The sequence below is a fragment of the Dromiciops gliroides genome, chromosome 2 (assembly GCF_019393635.1).
Source record: "Dromiciops gliroides isolate mDroGli1 chromosome 2, mDroGli1.pri, whole genome shotgun sequence".
NCBI classification, from domain to species: Eukaryota; Metazoa; Chordata; class Mammalia; order Microbiotheria; family Microbiotheriidae; genus Dromiciops; species Dromiciops gliroides.
This window is the reverse complement of record NC_057862.1, coordinates 547988132-547996719: the sequence shown is the minus strand read 5'-3', so window position 1 is coordinate 547996719 and position 8588 is coordinate 547988132. Positions and strand designations below refer to the sequence as shown.

General features: G+C 39.3%; 1 long non-coding RNA gene across 1 annotated transcript; it reads right to left on the bottom strand.

Moving 5' to 3' along the window:
* Positions 1 to 1951: 1951 nt before the first annotated feature.
* Positions 1952 to 7320, bottom strand: LOC122742908. The gene is made up of 3 exons (XR_006354959.1): positions 7021 to 7320; positions 5106 to 5196; positions 1952 to 4762 (listed from the first exon to the last, which is right to left on the bottom strand). It is a non-coding gene; the product is annotated as an uncharacterized LOC122742908 (long non-coding RNA).
* Between the last annotated feature and the right edge of the window lie 1268 nt (positions 7321 to 8588).

The window sequence follows — 8588 nt, the reverse complement described above, 5'->3', positions numbered from 1 at the left end:
TACAATCTAGTACAACAGTCAGCAGTCAGTCGCTCTTCTCCAATTCTATCACTTTAGATCAATCTCCAGATGAACCCCTGAGTTCCATTATCTTGACACAGTATGAATGGTTCAAGAAGGCTTTCCCACAATCCTTACATACATAAGGCTTTTCTCCAGTATGTGCTAGCTGGTGTCAAGTAAGATTACATTTCCAACTAAACAGTTTCCCACATTCATCACATTCAAAAGGACTCTCCCTAGTGTGACTTCTCTGATGTTGAGTAAGGCGTGAGCAGTCAAAGAAGGATTTCCCACATGTATTGCATTCACAGCTTCTATCTTTAGTGGGGTTTTGTTGGTAGGCAATTAACACTTGACTGGAATCTCTCTCATGGGAATGGGATGTTTCCCATGTCTTGCCTTTAGAGTTTTCTTTCTTTCTATCCAACATGCATTCAGGTACACAAACTCCACCAAACACAAGGTCTAGAGGAATGATTACTATCCCTGGTGATTCTATTTCTTAAGAAATGTTTGGCTTTGGAGCTGACTCCTGAGGCTCAGGTTGACTCTCCCAGGCTGAAAACAAGAAAAACACAAATAACAATTCTTTGTGTGGGAAGAAAGGAAAATACTGTTGTTGAAAGAGTATAATGAAATCAAAAGCAGTGACAATGAGGCACACAGGCAGTTCTAAAAACCACACATGTAATTTTTTTTTAAGGCAATTGGGGTTAAGTGACTTGCCCAGGGTCACAACCTTTTGTAAAAGCTAAGAATTTTGGAAGATGATAACCTTACTACCAGGGTAAAGATGAAACTCAGAAAGTGTTTTTCATGCCTGAAGTGAAGAGAAAAGTCTTTGATAGGACCTACATCATCTCTGAGGACAAGCACCATGGCATCTGGGCAAAAGAAATCATCATCAGAGAGGACTACTGACCTGGAGTCACCTGGACTCTAGACAGTGGGTATGTACAATTGAAGGAGTGATTACCCCTCAAGAAGGGGTTATTATTAAGAATGACATAGGGCGGGGCAGCTAGGTGGCGCAGTGGATAAAGCACCGGCCCTGGAGTCAGGAGTACCTGAGTTCAAATCCGGCCTCAGACACTTAACACTTACTAGCTGTGTGACCCTGGCAAGTCACTTAACCCCAATTGCCTTACCGGGAAAAAAAAAAAAAAAAGAATGACATAGGGGCAGCTAGGTGGCACAGTGGATAGAGCACTGGCCCTGGATTCAGGAGTACCTGAGTTCAAATCTGGCCTCAGACACTTACCACTTACTGGTAGTGTGACCCTGGGCAAGTCACTTAACCCCAACTGCCTCACTAAAAAAAAAAAGTGACATATTTGGGGCATTTGAGATCTCAGTCCTTTGGTTGTTTAGGAATTCTCCCTCTAGTTATAGCTTTGAAAAGTACCTGATGTGGCTGGGTCTCTCGTCATTTTTTTAATGATCTGATCACATGACCATTTTGAACTTATAGCCTATGTCGTAAGACATTGATCAAAGCCTAATTTCTGCCAAATTTCCAGTTTTTCTCAGCAGTTCTAGCCAAATGGGGAATAGAGAGTATTTATGGCAGCACTGTTTTTGTGATAGGACTAGAAATAATGGAGATGATAATCGATAAGAATAACTAACCAAATTGCAGTACATAAATGTAATGGAATATTACTGCACTCTAAGAAATGATGAGTATAAAGAATTGTAAGATTTAAAATTGGATATAAGAGCATTAAACTCCCCTTTAACCTTTCCCTTATATATCTCCCAGACCAGGAAGAGAAAGAAACCTCTGAGCTTTACTTAGAAATGGATTACTTAGCTTTTATTGTTTGGGAATTAATTAGCCAACAAACAAGGTGATACTGATTAGAGAAATAGGAAAGTAGAAATACAAATAAATAGTCTTAGATCTAAGCTTAGTCTATATTCCATACAGAACTCACCAAAACCCAAGGCCACCTCTGAGGCTGAGAACCACGTCAAGCACGTGCTATTACAGAGGACCAGGCCAATCACCAAGGACCACGCTGTCGAACCTGAGTCAGCGTGTGTGCGTGCAGAGCCAGCGAGCGGGTGAGGAGAGAAAAGGCACCACTTCCATTCTCTCCTTGCCTTTAATCGTACCCTGGAAGTGGAGTGCTTAGCAGATGTATGGCTGTTCGTCAAGGTCTCCTCCCCAAAAGGGTGGTCCTTCAAAAACTGGCGTCCTCGCTAATCTACTCTAAAAGCTTTCACTTTTTACCACAGAATAGAGAGAAGAACAAGAACTTATATAAATTGATGACATGTAAAGTAAATAGAACCAGGGTAACATACACAAAGAAAACAATGGAAATTCAAAAAACCAAAAACATCAGAACTGAAGGCTATACATAATTATAATGAACAAACTTGGCCCTGAAGATGAGATATGAAAATGTACCTCCTTCCCTTCTCTGAAGAGGTGACAGACTCCTGGAATGGAAGACTGAATTTACTTTCAGACTCAGTGCGCTGGTTAGTTTTGCTAAACTGCATTTTTCTCTTCTTTTTTATTCTTTGCTAAAAGGGATAACTCGATGGATGGGGAAGTGGGAGGGATATGTTGGGAAATGAAGGTGATATGAAAACAAAAGACTGCAAAACAATTAAAAATATTTTAAAGAAAGACAATAGAGTTCTGGCCATAAAGTCTAAAAAAAAGGAATTTTATTGTCATTATATAGGAGTGATATAGTGTGGAAGACTCAGTCAGAACAGAGGTAAATAGCTCAGCTTTCACACATCTATTCCAGCAAAAAGTTAAAAAACATACTAGACCAAATAATGGTGAAATAATCCAAAGAGACCAATCAATTAGGGAATGGTTAACACAAATTGCAGAACAGGAACATAATGAACAAAATATAACTGTTCCATAAGCAAAGAAAAAAGAGAAAGAATCCATTGATAACTTCTCCTGAAAGAAATACACAAAAGTAAAGTCCCAGGAATTTCATAACCAATATCAAGAGCTTCTACATCAAAGAAAAAATACTGTAAGCATCTGGAAGTACCAAGAAACCACAGTCAGGATCAGACAAAACCTAGACACTTCTACTATAAATGAAAAATCTTGGAAAATAATATTTCAAAAGGCAAAATATATAGATATATAACCAAGAGTAACTTAGTGTGAAAGGGTGAGTATAATCCTACAGGGGGAAAAAATTAACCTTTAATGTTGAAACAGAAGTTTTCAGCATTCCTGATAAAAAGAAGAGTTTAATGGTACTTTAAAATGCATACACAAGACAAGAGAAAGTAAATTAATTTGAGAAACTGGAAGGGGCTGTGTGATGATGAAGTGCTAACATTATAACAGGAAGAGAAGAAACAAATGTTCCTTCAGAACCTTTAGTTCTTCGAAAGGTATTAAGCAAGTTAATTATGAAAAACTGAGGACCTGGGGGCAGAGGAGGAGTAAAGTGGTACTTTTCTGAGGGTTTGAAGAAGAGAAACAAAAAAGAAGGGCAAAAGTAATACACTAGTAGAGAAAAGAGGAAGAAGGAAGGAGAATGTACCATTTCTTTTAATTGGGGGTTCATTCTATGAGTCATATTTCTGAGTTTTATACACTATTACTCTGTGTGTGCTTGATGATCCTTAAAAAGACACATAGCATGTTTTTTACCGAGTGAATAATTTCCCCTTGTAGTCCACGTACTTGGATAGCTCTACTAAATTTTTCTCTCTCAAACAAAATTATGCCTTTATATTGTGGGGTTCAGCTTCCAGGTCTTCTAATGTCCAATGCCTAGAAAATCCTGAGAGTACCTACTCCTTTAAGACTTGGAGTGTTAAAATATTTGATAAGAATGGAAGAGGCTCCCATAAGTTACCCTCTCCTCTAGTTGCCTCCATAACTCTATGCCTCCATTACATTGTTTCCTTGGATGCATTACTTATCCTTCCTTTCCTTAGTCCCATCTTTGTTACCAGTGGTGAGAAACACTACCTTTGTATATTTCATCCCAATCTGCATTTTAGAATAAAAGGTTTCTTCTCTATTTAAGGGTCAAGGTCCCCTTATAATTTAGCCTGCAAAATACAGAGACAATGTAGCCACCTGTTCGAGGTCCCCCTCCCTTTGAATTTAGGAAATTCCATTTTCCTTCTCTTGGGTTTTTTCCCATAGTTCATGGAATTGGCTTTACTTCTTCAATGCCTACTCGATGTTCTGTTCTCCCATCACTCTGAGCTATTCCAAGGAGCTCTGCCCCATGCCCTTGTTTTCCCACCCTGCCAGTTACTGACTCAACATGTGATCCCTCACCCCCACCCTTCTCAATCCAAGAGTTTCTTGTACCCCCTCCCTCCTCCTCTAATTTTTCTTATTCTGGGGACACTCAGATCTCTTAGAAAGGTCTCTAGCATCCAGCTTTTCCCTGGTCCCTGGGCAAACAGCAAGACTTCATTGTCACCCTCAGCTAGATCCCAGCACAGCAAGGTTTCAAAATAGCTTCTCTAAGGATCTTTTTTATGTGACCACACTTCAGACACAATCACAGTGAAATATAAATAGCTCCAGGCACTTCTCTGTACTCCCTTCCATTTAGCAAAGGAATGTTTTCTTAAGACGGGGCAGAGGCTAGAGCCCAGGGTGGAAGCCCCTCTTACCCAGTGAGATGAGATTTCTATAGTTCTCCAGCATCATGTCCCTGTACAGGTCCCTCTGAGCAGGGTTCAGTTGTCCCCACTCCTCCTGGCTAAAGTTCATGGCCACATCCTTGAATGTCGCTGATTCCTAAAATGCAAATTCATTCTTGCTCAGCCATATAACCCCAGAAGAAGAGGTCAAATTAGAAACATTTGGAGAGACTGAGGCGAGTGAGAGGAAGTGGTCCTGGCAATGTTAGGGGCTCTGGGTACTGTGAAGTAAGGGAAAAGTAGAGGCCTGTGACCTAAGGGAGAAGGGTACCTTGACTCTGTGTCACTGTGCCTAGCACGGGGCCCTACTGAGGAAGAGCCTCATTACTGAGAGATATTCTTCACACCCATCTGGGTAGAGATCCATGAAGAATGGAGGAAGTTGCCATATTTTGGAAATTGTGACAACACTTCAGGAGGGAGAGAAAAACCCCATTCACCTGGTACCTGACCGCCAGGAGCACTGGCATTATTCCCTCCTCTTCTGTCTTTTTTTCTCTTACAAAAAGGCAGAGTCCTGAGAACTGGGGGCTGGGGAAGAAAAGAAAGAGACATTGAGGGAGACTGGTCTTGTTCTAGAGCTCCCAGCATCACCAATCTGGTAATTTCTAATACTAGCTGGCATGATTTTCCTTACACCTACATACTCTACAAATGGGGAGTTTAAAGAGATGCTAGTGTACTCTTTCCTGGAGTAAAAGACAAGGGCCAAAGATTTATCTATTTTATTGTGTTTTTTTTTCATAAAACCAGCTCGTAGTTTTATTGATTAATTCTATAGTTTTCTTGCTTTCAATTTTATTAATTTCTTCTTTGATTTTCAGGATTTCTAACAGTGTTTAATTGAGGATTTTAAATTTGTTCTTTTTCTAGCTTTTTTAGTTGCATGCCCAATTCGTTGATCTCTTTTTATATTCATGTAAGCATTTAGAAATATAAAATTTCCCCTAAGCACTGCTTTGGCTGTATCCCATAGGTTTTGGTATGTTGTCTCCTTATTGCCATTCTCTTGAATGAAGTTACTGATTGTTTCTATGATTTGTTGTTTGACCCACTCATTCTTTAGCATGAGATTGTTCAGTTTCCAATTAATTTTCAGTCTACCTTTCCATGGCTCTTTATTACATGTAATTTTTATTGCATCATGATCTGAGAAGGATGCATTTGCTATTTCTGCCTTTCTGCATTTGACTATGAGGTTTTTGTGCCCTAATACATGGGCAATTTTTGAATATGTGCCATGTACTGCTGAGAAAAAAGGTATATTCCTTTCTATCCCCATTCAGTTTTCTTCAGATATCTATCATATCTAACTTTTCTAATATTCATTTCACCTCTTTAACATCTTTCTTATTTATTTTGTGGTTAGACTTATCTAATTCTGAGATCCCCCACTAGTATAGTTTTGCTATTTCCTCTTGTAACTCATTTAACTTCTCCCCTAAGAATTTGGATGCTATACCACTTGGTGCATACATATTTAGTATTGATATTACTTCATTATCTATCATACCTTTTAGCAAGAAGTAGTTTCCTTCTTTATCTCTTTTAATTAGATCTATTTTTGCTTTTTTTGGTCTGAGATAAGAATTGCTACCCCTGCTTTTTGTACTTCAGCTGAAGTATAATATATTCTGCTCCAACCTTTTACCTTTACTCTGTATGTATCTCTCTGCTTCAAATATGTTTCTTGTAAACAACATATTGTAGGAGTCTGATTTTTAATCCACTCAGCTGTTCACTTCTGTTTTATGGGAGAGTTCATCCCATTCACATTCACAGTTAAGAATATTAAGTATTTATTTCCCTTCATCCTCTTTTTCCCTTTGTTTGTACTCTTTTTTCCCTTTTTTTCACCCAATTCCTCTTGACCAATGTTTTGCTTCTTGACCGCTGCTTCCCTCAATTTGTCCTCCCTTTTCTTGCCCCCTCTTCTGCCCTCCCTTCTATTAATACCACCCTTTTCCCCTTCCCCTTTTGTTTCCTTAAAGAGTAAGCTAAGTTCCTTTATACAAATGGGAGTGTATTTTATTCCTTCCCTGAACCAAATCTGATGAGAGTAAGGTTGAAACAATGCTCACCCCTCCCTTCTTTCCCTCTATTGTAATGGGTTCTTTCTGTGCCTCCTCATATGATATAATTAACCCCATTCCACCTCCCCCTTCCTCTCCTCCCTGGTCTTCTTTTATTCTGTCCCTTAAGTTTCTTTATATCATCACATTAAAGTCAATTTAATAACAATACCTTAACAGAGATACAGATCCCAAGAGTTAAAAGTATTATCCTCCCTCATAGGGATGCAAGCAGTTTAACCTCATTGAACAACCTCCCCCCCCCCCCTTCCCGGCTGTTTACCTCTTTATATTTCTCTTGAGTCTTGTATTTGGAGATCAAATTTTCTGTTCAGTTCTGGTCTTTTTCTCAGGAAGCCTTGGAAGTACCCTATTTCATTGAATGTCCATCTTTTCCCCTGAAAGAGAATGATCAGTTTTGCTGGGTAGTTGATTATGGGTTGTAATTCAAGCTTCTTGGCCTTCATGAATATTCCAAGCCCTGTGATCCTTTAATGTTGAAGCTGCCAGGTCCTGTGCAATCCTGACTGTGGCTCCATGATATTTAAATGGTTTCTTTCTGTCTGCTTGGTGTATTTTCTCCTTCACCTGATAATTCTGGAGTTTGGCCATAATATTCCTTGAAGTTTTCTTTTTTGGGGTCTCTTTCAGGAGGTGATTTATGGATTCTTTCTTTTGTTGTTTTTTGTTTGTTTGTTTGTTTTTGTTTTTTGGTGAGGCAATTGGGGTTAAGTGACTTGCCCAGGGTCACACAGCTAGTAAGTGTTAAGTGTCTGAGGCCGGATTTGAACTCAGGTACTCCTGACTCCAGGGCCGGTGCTCTATCCACTGCGCCACCTAGCTGCCCCTATGGATTCTTTCAATGATGATTTTATCCTCTGATTCTATGATTTCGGGGCAGTGCTCCTTGATAATTTCCTGGAATATGGTGTCTAGATTCTTTTCTTGATCATGGCTTTCAGGTAGTCCAATAATTCTCAGATTATCTCTCCTAGATCTATTTTCCAAGTCAGTTGTTTTTCCAATGAGGTATTTTATATTTTCTTCTATTTTTTTCAGTCTTTTAACTCTGCTTGACAGATTCTTGGCATCTCATAGAGTTATTAGTCTCCACTGCCCAATTTTAATTTTTAAGGCATTATTTTCCTCAGTAAGCTTTTGCACCCCTTTTTCCATTTGGCCAATTTTTCTCCCATTTGGCCAATTTTTTCTCCTATTTCGCCATTTTTTTTTCTCATTTGGCCAATTGTATTTTTTAAGGAATTGTTTTCCTTAGTCACTTTTTGTGCTTCTTTTTTTCCAGTGTAACTAATTTCTCTGATTTATTTTTCCATTTTTTCTCCTACCTCTCTCATTTGTTTTTTTTTTTAATAGGTTTTTTTCTCTCTCTCTCTCTCTTTTTTTTTTTAGTGAGGCAATTGGGGTTAAGTGACTTGCCCAGGGTCACACAGCTAGTTAAGTATTAAGTGTCTGAGGCTGGATTTGAACTCAGGTATTCCTGACTCCAGGGCCGGTGCTCTATCCACTGTGCCACCTAGCTGCCCCTCTCATTTGGTTTTTCCACAGCCTTTTTTTTTGGGGGGGGGGGCAATGGGGGTTAAGTGACTTGCCCAGGGTCACACAGCTAGTAAGTGTCAAGTATTAAGTGTCTGAGGCCAGATTTGAACTCAGGTACTCCTGAATCCAGGGCTGGTGCTTTATCCACTGCGCCACCTAGCTGCTCATTTGGTTTTTAAAAGCCTTTTTGAGCTCTTCAAAGAAGGCTTTTTGGTTTTGAGACAAGATCATCTTCCCACTTGAGTCTTTACTTGTAGGCATTTTGACAAACTCATCTGAGTTTGAATTTTGGTC